At 39.1% G+C, this 19,031-nt stretch overlaps 1 non-coding gene across 1 annotated transcript; it reads right to left on the bottom strand.

The window, feature by feature from the left end:
- Positions 1-2,137: 2,137 nt before the first annotated feature.
- TRNAG-GCC lies at positions 2,138-2,210 on the bottom strand. Its single transcript has one exon. It is a non-coding gene; the product is annotated as a tRNA-Gly (tRNA).
- Between the last annotated feature and the right edge of the window lie 16,821 nt (positions 2,211-19,031).

Raw genomic sequence — 19,031 nt, 5'->3', positions numbered from 1 at the left:
TAAATGAGAGATTTGAAAGTGGAACTAGCACATGTTTTTAATCCCCTTCTATTTCCAAAGGAAATAAAAAAGAAAAGCAGCACAGTGGTTGTGTCAGAGAGGCAGAATTGAAACAGTGCATTTTTCTTAATATAGAAATTAGACTGTGTTTATATATACTGTTATGGAGGGAAGGAAAGGAGGAGAGGCATGTTAAGAACCTAGGGCTAAAAATATAAAGCAATAAAGGAATAGATGGAAATAGGGGTGTTCCTATCTAGATGGAAAAAAGATAAAATGTATGAGGAATAAGCAGGACCAAACACCATAGAAATTCTAAGGGGATGTGAACAGTGATGAGTCCATTGGTGTTTAGGTATTTGGTGACTGATGACAGAGAAGTGTCATTAGGTAGTTAGACCATGAGTCAAAAAGCAATCACTGAAGTTGATCAGCACATAGATGAGTATCAGCTTGTCCCTGGGCTATTTAGGCTTACAGAATTACTCTAAGATCATAAATTCAGAAAACTAAGATCATGGCATCTGGTCCCATCACTTCATGGCATATAGATGGGGAAACAGTGGAAACAGTGTCAGGCTTTATTTTTGGGGGCTCCAAAATCACTGCAGATGGTGATTGCAGCCATGAAATTAAAAGACGCTTACTCCTTGGAAGGAAAGTTATGACCAACCTAGATAGCATATTCAAAAGCAGAGACATTACTTTGCCAACAAAGGTCCATCTAGTCAAGGCTATGATTTTTCCAGTGGTCATGTATGGATGTGAGAGTTGGACTATGAAGGAGGCTGAGCACTGAAGAATTGATGCTTTTGAACTGTGGTGTTGGAGAAGACTCTTGAGAGTCCCTAGGACTGCAAGGAGATCCAACCAGTCCATCCTAAAGGAGATCAGTCCTGGGTGTTCATTGGAAGGACTGATGCTAAAGCTGAAACTCCAGTACTTTGGCCACCTCATGCAAAGAGTTGACTCATTGGAAAAGACTCTGGTGCTGGAAGGGATTGGGGCAGGAGGAGAAGGGGATGACAGAGGATGAGATGGCTGGATGGCATCACCGACTCGATGGACATGAGTTTGGGTGAACTCCGGGAGTTGGTGATGGACAGGGAGGCCTGGAGTGCTGCAATTCATGGGGTCTCAAAGAGTCAGATACGACTGAGCGACTGAACTTAAGATGATAAATAGATAAATGAGAGATAAATTAACTAAGTCTCAGTATCCTTATTCATGAAATGAAGATATCTACCTCACAAGATTGTTGTGAAGATTCAGTGAGTTAATACATGTAACATGCTCAGCACCCTATCTTGTACATAATATTTACTCAATGGTGGTTCTTTTATTGTGAAAAATGTCAAAATCCCATTTGTTCTGCAATGGTGTAAAGTCAAGTTGGTAGAAAATAATAAAGTCATATATGATATAAATGAGTTTGGAGCTGGGTAGTATCATTACAAATGATAAATAGAAGAGGACAGTGTAGAAGCGTTACATTTAAATAATTTCCTCCCCCACCCCTGGAATTAAGTGACTGTAAGGAAGGTAAAAGAGTAACCTTAGTCTCAGACTAAGTGAAAATATTTTTTCTGACAGGTGAAGGCAGAAAGGTTTATTGGCTGAGTGCAAGGAGGCAGTAGGGAAGGAGAAATTGTTAAAGGGAGGGATGGATTAATATCCTGGAGGAAGGAGAAACAGATGGGGTTGGGAATATTAAGCAGAAGGGTTAGTGGGCGAGGAATAACCTTTCCTTTGTCAGATAAGCAAAGAAAAAGACAGATGAAGCTGAAGACAAATTTAGTAGTGAGGCCAAGGAAAATAATGCTAGAAGCCGCTGGGTGAAAGAATGGCACATTCAGGTGTTAAGTAGATTTTTGTCTGCTGAGTATACAAGGGGCAAAATTCAGTTTGGAATCTCCAAGGGGAGTAGAAAATATTTCAAGTAAACCTTGATGTTTTTAGATGCCTCTCTTGAGCTTACTGTGTCCCAGGTATTCTTTCTAAGCACTTTAAAGTGAAGTTGCTTAGTTGTGTCCGACTCTTTGCAACCCCATGGACTGTAACCTATCAGGCTCCTCCAACCATGGGATTTTCCAGGCAAGAATACTGGAGTGGGTTGCCTTTTCCTTCTCCAGGGGATCTTCCTGACCCAGGGATCGAACCCAGGTCTCCTGCATGGCAGGCAGACGCTTTACCGTCTGAGCCACCAGGGAAGCTTCTAAGCACTTTAAGTGTATATTTAATCTTACTTGAGATCTGTGTTATTGACATTACGATTTGCTAATTAAAAAAACTGGGGCCACAGAGTGTTTAAGCAATTTCCCCAGTGTCACAAAATAGTAAGTGGCAGAGATAGGATTTTAACTTCTAGAGTAGTAACTAGTAGGGTGTTAATTTAGCCATGAAAAGCATGTGTCATGAGCTGTAGGAAAATTCAAAGAGCAAATAAAATGGAATGTTGGTTTTTAAATCTAGGGAGGGGAACAGAGACTTGAAATAGATTTGAAAGTGGAGAACATTTATTAGGGATGAGTATTAATTAGGAGAGAGCCATTAATTCATTAACAAACATTTTTGTGTTCCTACTATGTGCCAAGAACAATGTTAGATGCAGTGAATAAAATCTAAGTTTTACCTTTTATTCAAATGATATCCCTCCCGGGAGTGATAATAAACTGAATTTTTAGTAAATGAACTTAAGAATCTTCAGATAAATTCCACAAAACACTGAGTTTGCATAGAGCAGTACTCAGATAGAGAGTAGTGACTCAAAGTAAAACATGGAAATGAAGAGCAGGAAAACACAGTGGTCCAAAAAGAAGCCTATCGTTTTGATGAAGGTAGGCTAGATTAGCAATGAGGAACCTCACTAAGGCCTGAGTATGTTACAGAAGAAAGAATTTGCATAGTTTGCATTCTGTGTTAAGGATTTATGTTTGATTTTTAATTGGAAGCTAAGTTTCCTGTTACTATGTCCATTCATAATGCAGCAAGGGAAGATTTGTTAGAATGATGTATCAGTTACCCACTGCTGTGTAATATACAATTCCTGAATGCAGTAGCATAAAAAAATAATGCCTCCGAAATCTATAGGTCAACTGGGAAGTTCTTCTGATCTTGGCTAGGCTCACATTTATGTCTGCAGGGAGCTGTGTTTGGGCAGGCATTGCTGAGTCTATCTGGACTTTTTCACATCTCCTAGGAATATCTGACTGTAAGCTGGTCTAGGATGATCTTAGCTAGAACAACTGGACTAGTTCCAAGTGGTAGTTTGGCGTGTTCTCATGACAGAGCAGGCAGGGTTCTGTAACCATGAAGATACACACTCAGAACTGGTAAAGACTCACTATGACTACATTTCATGGCTACAGCCAGTTACGAAGGTAACTCATATTCTGCAGGTGGAGAAAGCTGCAAATCACTGCAAATCACCACTTCTTACTGAAAGCTGCTGTAAAGTCACATTGTAAGATTAGATAGAAGAAAGGATAAAGAGTTGGGCCCATGTTTTCAGTCACCTCTAGTGGCTTCATGCTAGTCTTACTCCCCTCCAATACAAACTTTGCTTGTTTATGTGAATAACCTTTCAGTTCTAATATGATTTTTGTACACATCAACTTTAAATTCTCCAATGGCTCCTCATGGTCCAGATATGAAACCTATACTCTATATCAGACATAAATGGCCTTCCACTTTCTTGCCCTTACATACTTTCTGCCCCTTCCCCGCCACCACCCCATGTCTGTAATAAAGGAATCCTAAAGGAAATCAACCCTGAATTATTCATTGGAAGGACTGATGCTAAAGTGCTGAAGTTGAAGCTCCAATTCTTTGGTTACCTGATGCAAAGAGCTGATTCATTGGAAAAAGACCTTGATGTTGGGAAAGACTGAGGGCAGGAAGAGAAGGGGGAGACAGAGGATGAGATGACTAAATGGCATTACTGACTCAGTGGACATGAGTTTGAGCAAACTGTGAGAGATACTGAAGGCCAGAGAAGTCTGGGGTGCTACAGTTCACGGGGTCACAGAGTCAGACACAACTTAGGGACTGAGCAAGAATGCTTGTACTGCTAATCCTATCACACCCAATCCTTGCATGTAGTTCTGAAAACTTCCTTCAGTTCAGTTCAGTTCAGTTCAGTCGCTCAGTCGTGTCTGACTCTTTGAGACCCCATGAATCACAGCACGCCAGGCCTCCCTGTCCATCACCAACTCCCAGAGTTCACTCAAACTCACATCCATCGAGTCGGTGATGCCATCCAGCCATCTCATCCTCTGTTGTTCCCTTCTCCTCCTGCCCCCAATCCCTCCCAGCATCAGAGTCTTTTCCAATGAGTCAACTCTTGCATGAGGTGGCCAAAGTATTAGAGTTGCTCCTCCCAAACACCTCTTTTGTCTCTGAAGCTGGACTCTACCTTTATCTTCCTCCTACCTTGCCAGTCAGTTTTTTAAATCACATCTGTAAGTTTAAATTATCAAATTAACAATTCTACCATAGAATTAAATGGGAAAAAATTGAGACATCATAAGATTACTATTGGTAAAATAATTTTTAAACAAAGTCTTCCTAGAATGAAGCTCTCAAGAAGGACTTAATTCAGCTAATTCAGCATGCTGCTGCTGCTAAGTCGCTTCAGTCATGTCTGACTCTGTGAGACCCCATAGACAGCAGCCCACCAGACTCCTCTGTCCCTGGAATTCTCTAGGCAAGAATACTGGAGTGGGTTTCCATTTCCTTCTCCATAATTCAGCATAGATGGTATTAAATTATTATTATTAATCTTAGTTATATATATATATTTCCTGTTGATATCTTAAATTTTGAACTGAAAATAGATTACATAGAATTTTTAAAAGTTGCTTGTGAGCTAATTATCTGCAGTCCATTAAGGCCTCTTTTTCTTTTAGAAAATGAGGAGGCGGAAAAAAATAAGAGCTTTCCTTCAGTGAGTGTCTCTGCCAAGTCTCCCCTGACCTGCCTCTCCCCCTACCCAAGCCAACCCTGATGCCTCTTCTCTATGCACCCACTGCTTTCCTTTATAGTGTTTATTTGTTTGCTGTCTAACGTCTGCAATCCTCGCCTTTTTGTCTCAATTCTAATTGTGCAAGAATGTCTGGGATGCAGCAGGTAGTGAAGGCATTACTTATTAAATGAAATCATTACATGATTTAATATGCACTGCCTACTCACACTTAGTAATAAGCGAGTTTGCTTCTTGTTGACTAACTTGTTCCTAACTTGGAAATGCTGAGTATCAGCTGTTAAGAAAGATTCTGGCAAATGGAGCATGATTGTGATTTGCAGTGCAAATGTCATGTTAATCTTTGTTTGTTTTCTGGCTGATAGTTAAATCTCTTGTACTATGCATCAAAAATGTCACAGTTAAACAATCTGAGGGATTAAATGGCTCCTTCTAATTTCCATGCTGCTAACTGGCAGAAAGATAATCACTGTTGTCAGTCTTTGCTGGTGAGTTCTCATGGAAAATATTTCTTTTTTAATTTCAAGGCATTAGGAAACACTCAAATTATAATTTAAATGTTTATTCTAGAGTACACGAACAATCTATTGCTAGTTCATTGTCAGGCATTCCAAATATATTACTAAAACGTCACCAGCATTGGTCATATTTTTACCTTAGATGCTTTTTATTAATTTATTCTGTGCTATTTTTTTTAACTGGAGGATACTTGCTTTACAATGTGTTGGTTTCTATTTTTTTCAAAGATGATTTTAGACATTTTAAAATTCTGTGTTATTTCATTATGAAAACTAATGATATATATTGCCAATATCTCTAAAAACTAATAGAAGCTTAAATATTTTGTTGGCTTAACTGTTTCTAGTAGCGTTGTAATGACATTGAGTGAAACTTAGTTGGCCCTCCTCATTTCACCTCAAGCTAAACATTATATCCTTTTGTCTTATGATTCTTATTTAGTTTTTTAAAAGTTAAAACAGCCTGTTTTCTCTATTAAAGGTACTCATTATTGGAACTAGTTTCAAAGAAGACCATGTGGCAGTTGTGAAGGGGAAGGTGTGAGGTATCTCTTAGCATCCCTAACAGGTTTACTAAGAAAGAATACTTGAGAATGTATTACACATAATTACTCCACAAGGCACTTTTACAAATCCAATTACCAGATTTCTAATTTCAGTGAAAATATGGGGAAAAAAGGTTTCAGACTCACATGAAATGTGCTGTTGTGCAGAATACCAAGTCCATCTTCAGAGTTCAACTGTGGGAAGACTGTAATAGCAATATCTCCCTGTAACAGAACTCCACAGACAGCATTATGATGAATGTTCTGTGTGTGTTCATTTAATTTCAGGCATTGCTGCACTAAACAGTAAACCGAATATGAGAACCTGAATCCAGATGTATCTTGTCACTTTCTTTCCCAGTCAGTTCAATCAAATGTCATTCTATTCAATTGAGTATAGACAGGGTGAATTTCAAGTAAAAGAAAGTTCAACCAGAGTGACAAATATTCTCTTAAAGTTACTTTTGTTTGATTTCATCTTTTTTTCTTCTTTGGGGTGAAAACACACTGAAATGGAAATCAGGATGAAAATTCTACAGCTGTTTGGTGTTTCTAACTTGAGCTTTGGATCAGTAAAGCTAGTTGTTTCATCCATGCCTCATGTGCTCATATAGGTTGGGCACTGCACAAATTCAAGAAGCACCACTTAGCTACACCACTATGAGAATGTCAGTCCCTTAGTTTGTGCAGCATCCATCTCATGCAACTGTAAACAGAAGCTCTGCTGAATTTCCCCATTGTGAAAGAGGTATTTGTTTCAAGGAAATATAGAGAATAAAAGTGAAAGAGGTTTTTGATTTGTGACTTAGCCATTATTTGAGAGCACTGCAGGGAATCTGGGCCATGAAATAAGTTGAGACTTTAGTCAAGCACATTACTTTAAAATTTTTTGAGCCTTGAGTTTCTCATCTGTGAAAAATAATAGTATCTGGTTTTCTCTGCTGCCCTAGACTGTTATAAAGATTAAGTTAAAGTAGTAAAGAAAACCACAAACAAAAAGACAGTGTACAGAATTGGGAGAAAATATTTGCAAATGATGTGACAAACAAGGGCATAATTTCAAAAATATACAAACAGTTCATACAACTTGAAAACAACAAAACAAGCCAACTAAAAAATGGACAGAGGACCTAAAGAGACACTTCTACAAAGAAGAAATACACATGGCCAATAGGCACATGAAAATATGCTCAACATCACTAATTATTAGAGAAATGCAAATCAAAACTTCATTGAGGTACCACACTGCATCAGTCAGAATGGCCATCATTAAAAAGTCTACAAAGAAATGCTGGACAAGGTGTGCAGAAAAGGGATCCCTCCTGTACTGCTGGTGGGAATATACCTTGGTGTAGTCACTGTGAAAAACAGCGTGGAAGTTCCTCAGAAAACTAAAAATATGATTACCATGTAATCCAGCAATCCTATTCTTGGATATATCCAGACAAAACTATAATTTAAAAGATACATGTACCCCTATGTTCATAGCACTATTCACAATAGCTGAAACATGGAAACAAGTTAAATGTCCGTCAACAGATGACTGGATAAAGAAGAAGTTTACATATATAGAACAATACTGAATACTATCAGCCATTTTTAAAAAGGACAAAATAATGTTATTTGTAGCAACATGGATATAACTAGAGATCATACTAAGTCAGAGAGAGAAAGACAACTACCATATGATATCATTTATATGTGGAATCTAAGTATGACACAAATGAACCTACCTACAAAACAAATATAGAATCATGTACATAGAAACCAGACTGGTGGTTGCCAAGGGGGAGGCAAGTGGGAGAGGATTGGATTGGGAGTTTGGGATTAGCAGATGCAAACTGGTACATATAAAATGGATAAACAACATGGCCCTACTGTATAGCACAGTGATAAAGCATAATAGAAAAATATTTAAAAGAAGGCCTATACACAGATAACTAAGCTGCTTGGCTGTACAGTTCAGTTCAGTTCAGTTGCTCAATTGTGTCCAACTCTCTGCAACCCCATGGACCACAGCATGCCAGGCCTCCCTGTCCATCACCAACTCCCAGAGTTTACCTAAACTCATGGCCATTGAGTCGGTGATGCCATCCAACCATCTCATCCTCTGTTGTCCCCTTCTCCTTCTGCCTTCAACCTTTCCCAACATCAGAGTCTTTTCCAATGAGTCAGTTCTTCTTTGGCCAGCATCAGGTGGCCAAAGTATTGGAGTTTCAGCTTCAACATCACTCCCTCCAATGAACACCCAGGACTGATCTCCTTTAGGATGGACTGGTTGGATCTCCTTGCAGTCCAAGGGACTTCTCCAACACCACAGTTCAAAAGCATGAATTCTTTGGCGCTCAGCTTTCTTTACATGCATTACAGGCAGACTTTTTACCATCTGAGCCACCAGGAAATCAGGAAGATGCCCTGGAGATGGAAATGGCAACCCAGTCCAGTATTCTTGCCTGGAAAATCCCAAGGCTGGAGAAGTCTGGCCGACTAGAGTCGTTGGGGTCACAAAAAGTTGGACACGACTGAATGACTTCACTTTCACTTTTCTCACATCAATACATGACTACTGGAAAAGCCATACCTTTGACTAGACAGACCTTTGTTGGCACAATAGTGTCTCTGCTTTTTAATATGCTATCTAAATTGGTGATAGGTTTACTTCCAAGGAGTAAGCATTTTTAAAATTTCATCACTGCCGTCACCATCTGCAGTGATTTTGGAGACCCAAAAAATAAAGTCAGACACTGTTTCCACTGTTTCCCCATCTATTTCCCATGAAGGGACCAGATGCCATGATTTTAGTTTTCTGAATGTTGAGTTTTAAGCCAACCTTTTCACTCTCCTCTTTCACTTTCATCAACAGGCTCTTTAGTTCTTCGCTTTCTGCCATAAGGGTGGTATCCTCTGCGTATCTGAGATTATTGATATTTCTCCTTGCAATCTTGATTCCAGCTTGTGCTTTATCCTGCCCATCATTTGGCATGATGTACTCTGCATATAAGTTAAATAAGCAGGATGACCATATACAACCTTGACATACTCCTTTCTCAATTTGGAACCAGTCTGTTGTTCCATGTCCAGTTCTGACTGTTGCTTGTTGACCTGCATACAGATTTCTCAGGAGTCAGGTCAGGTGGTCTGGTATTACCATCTCTTTAAGAATTTTCCACAGTTTGTGGAGATCCACACAGTCAAAGTCTTTGATGTAGTCAATAAAGCAAAGTAGATGTTTTTCTGGAACTCTCTTGCTTTTTCCATGATCCAATGGATGTTGGCAATTTGATCTCTAGTTCCTCTGCCTTTTCTAAATCCAGGTTGAACATCTGAAATTTCATGGTTCACATACTGTTGCAGCTTGGCTTGGAGAATTTTGAGCATTACTTTGCTAGTGTGTGAGATGAGTGCAATTGTGCAGTAGTTTGAGCATTCTTTGGCATTGCCTTTCTTTGGGATTGGAATGAAAACTGACCTTTTCCAATTCTGTGGCCATTGCTGAGTTTTCCAAATTTGCTGGCATATTGAGTGCAGCACATTCATAGCATCATCTTTTAGGATTTGAAATAGCTCAAGTGGAATTCCATCACCTCCACTAGCTTTGTTTGTAGTGTTGTTTCCTAAGGCCCTCTTGACTTCTCATTCCAGGATGTCTGGCTCTAGGTGAGTGATCACACCATTGTGGTTATCTAGGTCCTAAAGATCATTTTGTATAGTTCTTCTGTGTATTGTTGCCATCTCTTCCTAATATCTTCTGCTTCTGTCAGTTCTATACCATTTCTGTCCTTTATTATGCCCATTTTTGTGCAAAATGGTATCTCTGTTTTATTGAAGAGATCTCTAGTTTTTCCCATTCTATTGTTTTCCTCTATTTCTTTGCATTGATCATTGAGGAAGGCTTTCTCATTTTCCTTGCTATTCTTTGAAACCCTGCATTCAAATTGGTGTATCTTTCCTTTTCTCCTTTGTCTTTAGCTTCTCTTCTTTTCTCAGGTACATCTAAATACTTTTAGATTTGAGTAATTGTTGTTTGTATATGGCATTCTATGGAATGAGGTTCGTGACATTGTACAGGAGACAGGGATCAAGGCCATCCCCATGGAAAAGAAATGCAAAAAAGCAAAATGACTGTCTAGGGAGGCCTTACAAATAGCTGTGAAAAGAAGAGAAGTGAAAGCAAAGGAGAAAAGGAAAGATATAAATATCTGAATGTAGAGTTCCAAAGAATAGCAAGAAGAGATAAGAAAGCCTTCCTCAGCAATCAATGCAAAGAAATAGAGGAAAACAACAGAATGGGAAAGACTAGGGATCTCTTCAAGAAAATTAGAGATACCAAAGGAACATTTCATGCAAAGATGGGCTTGATAAAGGACAGAAATGGTATGGACCTAACAGAAGCAGAAGATATTAAGAAGAGGTGGCAAGAATACACAGAAGAACTGTACAAAAAAGATCTTCATGACCCAGATAATCACAATGGTGTGATCACTGACCTAGAGCCAGACATCCTCGAATGTGAAGTCCAGTGGGCCTTAGAAAGCATCACTATGAACAAAGCTAGTGGAGGTGATGGAATTCCAGTTGAGCTATTCCAAATCCTGAAAGATGATGCTGTGAAAGTGCTGCACTCAATATGCCAGCAAATTTGGAAAACTCAGCAGTGGCCACAGGACTGGAAAGGCTCAGTTTTCATTCCAATCCCAAAGAAAGGCAATGCCAAAGAATGCTCAAACTACCACACAATTGCACTCATCTCACACGCTAGTAAAGTCATGCTCAAAATTCTCCAAGCCAGGCTTTAGCAATATGTGAATCATGAATTTCCTGATGTTCAAGCTGGTTTTAGAAAAGGCAGAGGAACCAGAGATCAAATTGCCAACATCTGCTGGATCATGGAAAAAGCAAGAGAGTTCCAGAAAAACATCTATTTCTGCTTTATTGACTATGCCAAAGCCTTTGACTGTGTGGATCACAATAAACTGTGGAAAATTCTGAAAGAGATGGGAGTACCAGACCACCTGATCTGCCTCTTGAGAAATTTGTATGCAGGTCAGGAAGCAACAGTTAGAACTGGACGTGGACCAACAGACTGGTTCCAAATAGGAAAAGGAGTTCATCAAGGCTGTATATTGTCACCCTGTTTATTTAACTTCTATGCAGAGTACATCATGAGAAATGCTGGACTGGAAGAAACACAAGCTGGAATCAAGATTGCCAGGAGAAATATCAATAACCTCAGATATGCAGATGACACCACCCTTATGGCAGAAAGTGAAGAGGAATTCAAAAGCCTCTTGATGAAAGTGAAAGAGGAGAGTGGAAAATTTGGCTTAAAGCTCAACGTTCAGAAAACGAATATCATGGCATCTGGTCCCATCACTTCATGGGAAATTGATGGGGAAACAGTGGAAACAGTGTCAGACTTTATTTTTCTGGGCTCCAAAATCACTGCAGATGGTGACTGCAGCCATGAAATTAAAAGACGCTTGCTCCTTGGAAAGAAAGTTATGACCAACCTAGATAGCATATTGAAAAGCAGAGACATTACTTTGCCAACAAAGGTTCGTCTAGTCAAGGCTATGGTTTTTCCTGTGGTCATGTATGGATGTGAGAGTTGGACTGTGAAAAAGGCTGAGCACTGAAGAATTGATGCTTTTGAATTGCGGTGTTGGAGAAGACTCTTGAGAGTCCCTTGGACTGCAAGGAGATCCAACCAGTCCATTCTGAAGGAGATCAGCCCTGGGATTTCTTTGGAAGGAATGATCTAAAGATGAAACTCCAGTACTTTGGCCACCTCATGTGAAGAGTTGACTCATTGGCAAAGACTCTGATGCTGGGGGGGATTGGGGGCAGGAGGAGAAGGGGACGACAGAGGATGAGATGGCTGGATGGCATCACTGACTCGATGGATGTGAGTCTGAGTGAACTCCGGGAGTTGGTGATGGACAGGAAGGCCTGGCGTGCTGCGATTCATGGGGTCGCAAAGAGTCAGACACGACTGAGCGACTGATCTGATCTGATCTGATATGGCATTCTTATGCTATTCTAAGCAGTGAATCATATTTTATCTTCTCACTCCTGATTATAAATAAATTTTCTTCAAAAGACCATCTCTAAGTTAGCAGTCTTAATTTAAAGACAAAATAAAAACAGTATTTTATTTTAATTCAGTGTTTACTTCACATTTTTAGGTGATTATGCCATGTATAGTTTTAAGCCCTCTACAAATTTTAACTCATTTAGTCCTCACAACCATTAATGAAGGTGGTACTATAATTGTCTACATTTTGCTGATAGGAAACTGAATAGAAGGGGTTAAGTATAATAATTTGCTAGCTAAAAAGTGGTAGAGAAGGATTCAAATCCTGGCTATCTGGCTACAGAGCCTGTGGTCTTAAGCATTGACTTGTTATCAATTTTGGTGGGTAATAAATCATATGGGTTATAAGTAAAGATGCTTACAGTTTCTAGGTTAGTTGGTTTGAATGCTGTACAAATAAAACCAAGATTAAGTGCCAGATTTGCATGTAAAACTCTCCAAGTGGATCAACACTATCTATGCAGATATCTCATCTAGACTAAACAACGTAAAAGAAGAGATGAGCAAATATCTAAGATCTTAGTAGAGTCATTGTGTGCTCCCCACTGCTGACCAGAAGTCGTCTTTGAATATTTCCACAACCATGGCTTCTCAGGTGGCACAGTGGTAAAGATTCTGCCTGCCAATGCAGGAGATGTAGGTTTAATCCCTGGGTTGCAAAGATTCCCTGGAGAAGGAATTCCCTGCTCCTGTATTCTTGCTTGGAAAATTCCATGGACAGAGGAGTCTAGTGGGCTACAGTCCATGGAGTTGCAGAGTTGGACACGACCGAGCACACACACACACACACACACACACACACACACAACCGTGATCGCACATGGGATGCTATCACAAGTCAAGATTCCTCCACATCCAGCTTAATATCTTAAAACAAATGTGCAATTAGAATAAAGAGGTTTATATGTCTTTTGTTTAAAATTGTGTGGCTTAGTTATGTTTCACTGTAACTCTATCAACACTCGTCAGTTTGTAAAGAGTCTGCTTGAAATGCAGAAGACCCTGGTTCAATTCCTGGGTCAGGAAGATCCCCTGAAGAAGGGATAGGCTGCCCACTCCAGTATTCTTGGGCTTCCCTTGTGGCTCAGCTGGTAAAGAATCCGCCTGCAATGGGGGAGATCTGGGTTCGATCTCTGGGTTGAGAAGATCCCCTGCAGAAGGGCACAGCTACTCACTCCAGTATTCTGGCCTGGAGAATTCCATGGACTGTATAGTCCTTGGGGTCGCAAAGAGTCAGACACAACTGAGGGACTTTCACTTTCACTGTTAACACTATGGTCAAGTGAATTCTGCTTTACTCGGAATTATTATGTAACCTAGACTAGAATCAGAGAAAGCAATGGCACCCCACTCCAGTACTCTTGCCTGGAAAAATCCCATGGATGGAGGAGCCTGGTAGGCTGCAGTCCATGGGGTCGCTAAGAGTCGGACACGACTGAGCAACTTCACTTTCACCTTTTACTTTCATGCATTGGAGAAGGAAATGGCAACCCACTCCAGTGTTCTTGCCTGGAGAATCCCAGGGACAGAGGAGCCTGGTGGGCTGCCGTCTATGGGATCGCACAGAGTCGGACACGACTGAGGTGACTTAGCAGTAGTAGCAGCAGTAGCAGTAGACTAGAATACATCAACTCTTTGTGCCATAATCCAACCATTATTTCTCTTTTAGTCTTTGGAAATCAGAACGTTTACTACCCTTCATTTCCCAGTGCTTCTACATTATCTCTGATTATTTAATGATTTGGTGCTGTAATCTGAATTCTTTCAATAATTTGGAGAAATAATCCATCTGAAACTGATGCATGAATCCATTGAAAGAATGTCTTCCTATATACATATATATGTGTCTGATTCCTTATTACTCATCTTAATTATCTGCTGCAGTAGGGAGTGATTCTTTTGGAGATAGCAAGCAGAAATGAAACAGGAATTAAAGAAAAAGACTGTATTTTAAAACACCCCTACTCTAACACCAGATCCTTGATTTATATAATCTCACTTAATACTTAAACCTTTATGTGGAGTTGTACATAATGACTATGAATTTATAGGGAACCTTGATTCAGAGACATGACTATCTCAAACCAGGGCTTCAAACCAGTAGCTGGTCTCTAAGTCTTCCCAAATGCCAAAATACTTATACTCTCCATTATATTTTGAAATTCTCTCTCAATCACCATTTAACATACAAGCATCTGGCCAAAAAGAAGTGTTCTGGCCTTTCTATTGAGAGGAAATTAAAGAGAGTTAGTTTTACAAGAATTTTCCAGATGTCTCAGTTATTGATTTCTAATTAATATTCATACAAATCTGTATTATACACAATCTGTACTTAATGTGTTCTTATCTTTTGTACATATCTTTTTTTATATAAGTACTTGGAATTCATTACACAGCTGTCAGTAGAGCCTTATCAATATCTTCAGGTAAATTCCTCTACCCCATTTTCAACGAATATACACATTTTTGAATCAACTTTTCTTTCAGCCTATAGGATTCATCAATATCCATGACTAAAGATTCATTAAAAAAAGGCTGTGATACACTCCAAAGCAGACCTGAATCTTTTCATTGTATCCAGAACACTAATCCAGTCACTCAGGGTCCTTTGAAACACATAAAATGTGAGAATTGATTGGAATTATGAGGGTTGTCTTCACTTATTATCATAGTTTCTGAGGTTAAAAATACATCATGTTTAGCCAACGTAATTTATTTCAGTATTTTTTTTTTTTAGTTTCATTGAAGCTATTCTTGAAAGATAAATGATTATACAGCATAAGCTAAGGCCTTTTATTTTACCAGATTCTAATTTTTAGGTGCAATAACACACATACAAGAGACTACTAAGATATATCATTAAATTTAGGTAATTAGTAATTTCTTACAATAAAATATATTAAAATATTTGATCAAAGATGCATGCCAAGTATAAATAATTAAATAGAATTTTACTGGGTTAGGTTAGTAGTTAACACAACTTCATCACTTTTAGGAAATATACACATGTGATCTTTCAGGAGACTTAATTTCTTAATCTAAGGCAATGATGAAAGATTTGATCTTTTCTATTTAGATTTCCTCCCTAAAAATATTATTCACGCTAATGACTCCTCAAATTAGTATCCTCAGCCCTAATCTTGCCCTTGAATGTCAAGATCCTTACTCCAACAATCTACTTGACATCTTCATTCAGATGTCTAATTAGTGTTCAAACAGAATATGGACAAAACAGAAGTTTTGATTCCTCTGTCTTAACTTTCAGCTCTCCTTTCTCAGTCTCCTTTAATTTCATAAATATAGTTATAATACACTCAGTTTCTCACATTAAAACTTATTCATCTTTAATTTCTTTTTTTTTTCACTGCTACAACTAATACCATCAGCAAGTGCTATTTACTCCACATCTACAAACACTCTAAATCTATTGAATATTTTATTTTATCTCCTCTGCTATCACCTGTTACAATTCACCATCATCTCTTACCTAGACAAATGAAAAAGAAAATTAACTGGTCACCTTATTCCTATTCGCTGCTCTCCCCCCATTTCTCTGTCTGTTCTCTGACTAAGCTGTGTTGTGCTGTGCTTAGTCACTCAGTTGTGTTCGACATTTTGTGACCGCATGGAGAGTAACCTACCAGGCTCCTCTGTCCATGTGGATTCTCCAGGCAGGAATACTGGAATGGGTTGCCATTTCCTTCTCCAGCAGATCTTGCCAACCCAGGGATCAAACCCAGGTCTCCTGCATTGTAGGTAGATTCTTTACCATCTGAGCGACCAGGGAAGCCCAAGAATACTGGAGTGGGTAGCCTATCTCTTCGCCAGTTTGATCCCATTCCCAGGAATTGAACCCTGTTCTCCTGCATTGCAGGCAGTGCTTTACCAGCTGAGCTACCTCCCCTTACCATAATCCACTCTCCATACAATAGCCAAAATAAAATTTCCAAAGTATAAAATTATCTTCAACAAATCGTGTGGGGACAATTGTACACTCACAGGCAAACAATAAAACAGATCAACAAAATCAAAACCCAAAAAATCTTAACCTAAACTTCACACCTTATACAAACATTAACTCCAAACAGATTGTGGGCTTAAATGTGAAATGCAAAACTATAAAGCTTTTAGGAAAAAACATGGGGGAAAATATTTGGAATCTACAGTTAGGCAAAAAGTTCTTAGACTTGATACTAAATATATGATCCATGAAGCGAAGTGAAGTGAAGTTGCTCAGTCGTGTCTGACTCTGTGACCCCTGGACTGTAGCCTACCAGACTCCTCCATCCATGGGATTTTCCAGGCAAGAGTACTGGAGTGGGTTGCCATTTCCTTCTTCAGGGGATCTTGCCGACCCAGGGATCAAACCCAGGTCTCCCACACTGAAGGCAGACCCTTTTCCATCTGAGCCACCTGGGAAGCCCATATGATTCATGCTGCTGCTGCTAAGTCGCTTCAGTAGTGTCCGACTCTGTGCAACCCCATAGACGGCAGCCCACCAGGCTCCCCCGTCCCTGGGATTCTCCAGGCAAGAACACTGGAGTGGGTTGCCATTTCCTTCTCCAACGCATGAAAGCGAAAAGTGAAAGCAAAGTCGTTCAGTCATGTCCGACTCTTCGTGACCCCATGGACTGCAGCCTACCAGGCTCCTTAGTTCATGGGATTTTCCAGGCAAGAGTACTGGAGTAGGGTGCCATTGCCTTCTCCATATGATCCATAAGTATTAATTAATAGCTCGCATCTCATCAAAATTTAAAAACTTGCTTTGTGATATATCATGTGAAAAGATTGAAAAGGAAGATGATGGACTTGGATAAAATATTTTCAAACCACATATTCAATAAATGACTAGTGTCTAGAGTATATAAACAACTTCCAAAACTCAACAGTAAGAGTTTAATTTCATGATGATACAGGAAGCTTCTGAACTTACCTCCTCCATGGACACACTAAATCTACAGCTACAAATGGAACATTCTTTCCTCTGAAAGAAATTCAGAAATGAGCTGAGTGAGTGGCTCACATACATTTGACAAAAGAGAAAAAATGGGTAGGAGAGGCTGAGGAGATGTTTTGTCATACCCCTTTCTTGGCAACATATAATTGGGACACATGAGCATCAGCATATAATGGGAAGGAAGTCACAATGTTCCCTGAGAAGAGAAAGGTTTAGACCCCATATCTCATGCCCCATATAATCTTTTCAGATTTATACCTGGGAGAGAGCTCCCTAAAACATCTACCTCTGAAAGACAACAGGTATTGTGTCCATGAAACCCATAAGGCTATTATGAACTAAGAAAGAGTTCTTAATGGGCACACATGGACTCACCACTGGAATCCTCCCCCAGCAGAGCCCACTGCAGAGGCGCTAGACTGAAACATCCTGTCTTCCCACTAAAGAGACCTATTGATTTATTACAAAAGCTGTCATCAAGGACCAGGCTTCTAATTTAACACATATCCAGGAGTTGACTGCAATACTGTCCAGATAATGGAGAGACTAGCCGTCATATCTCCCTCTGTCTCACTTCGGTATGCTAGGATCTCCCCAAAACAGATTGTGCACATGTCTGATATCCAAGCTTATATGCCTTCTGTTCAGAGGTCACTTCCTTTGATAAGCCTGGCTCTGAGGACCGCCAGGAATTGTATTCATTGGCCTGAGTATGGCAGCAAACAAACAAACAGTTCTTGATGCTCTACCCACCTAAGGTTTGACCAGAAGGAGCAGGCAAAACTACCCATCTCCTGATCTCCCCTAAAAGAAGTATATTTACACATTTTAAAAACTGTTACTTGAGGATTCAGTTTCTAATAAGCCTGCATCTAGGTGTTGACTGAGATTCTCCTCTTTGAAACACCGACAGGTCTTGGAACACTGTCTAATACTGGGAATCACTATGAACAGAGAAAGCTGAACAATCATGAAAGTTTGACAGACAAGAGTGAAGACAAAGCTAAACTAAAATTTTCATTTCCTACATGTGGCCACTTCTTCAAGACAGAGAGGATACCACAAAAATACACTATATCATCATTAACAAAATGTAGGAGAAAAATTACATGGTCGTTACAAACCATAGAGGCAGAAAAAGCAGTTGACTACATTCAAAATACGTTCATGATAAAAGCTCTCAGAAACTTGGCACAGAGGGAACTAACCACAACATAATAGAGGTTATATATGAGACCACAGACTCTATGTTTAAAAGCTACAAGCTTTTCCCCAAAGATTAAGAACAAGATCAGGAACCCACTCTTATCACTCTTGATCACCACAGTACTAGAAGTAAGAGCTAGAGCAATCAGGCAAGAAAAGTAGACAAAATGCATCCAAATCAGAAATGAAGTAAAACTGTCTTTATTTCCAGATGACTAGATATAACATGTAGAAAAACCTTGAGAGTCCAAACAAGATTTGTTAAAAGTAACAAACAAATTACACTAAAGTTGCACACAATATCAAGATACAAAAATCAGCTATGTTTCTATATACTAATAATAAACTATCAAAGGAAAATTAAAAAGTCATTTTTACAATGGCAATAAGATAAAATGCTCATAATATATTAACTAAGGAAGTGTAAGACCTATATATTAAAAACTGTAAGACACTGATGAAAGAAATTGAAGACATCATAAATAAAAGATATTTCATGCACATAAACTGGAAAAAATTAATAGTTAATACTGTTATTACTGTTAATACTGTTATTACTCCATACTACTTAAAGCACTTGACTGATTCAATGCAATCCCTATAAAAATTGGAAGGTCATTTTCCACAAAAATACAGTAAACATTCTTAAAATTTGTTTGGAACCATAAAAATCCCCAAATAGCCACAGCAAACTTGAGAAAGAAGAACAAACATAGAGGCATTACACGCT

Source organism: Bubalus bubalis, chromosome 4 (genome assembly GCF_019923935.1).
Source record: "Bubalus bubalis isolate 160015118507 breed Murrah chromosome 4, NDDB_SH_1, whole genome shotgun sequence".
NCBI lineage: Eukaryota > Metazoa > Chordata > Mammalia > Artiodactyla > Bovidae > Bubalus > Bubalus bubalis.
Note: the sequence above shows the minus strand (reverse complement) of the source record. Positions and strands in the feature narration are given on the sequence as shown.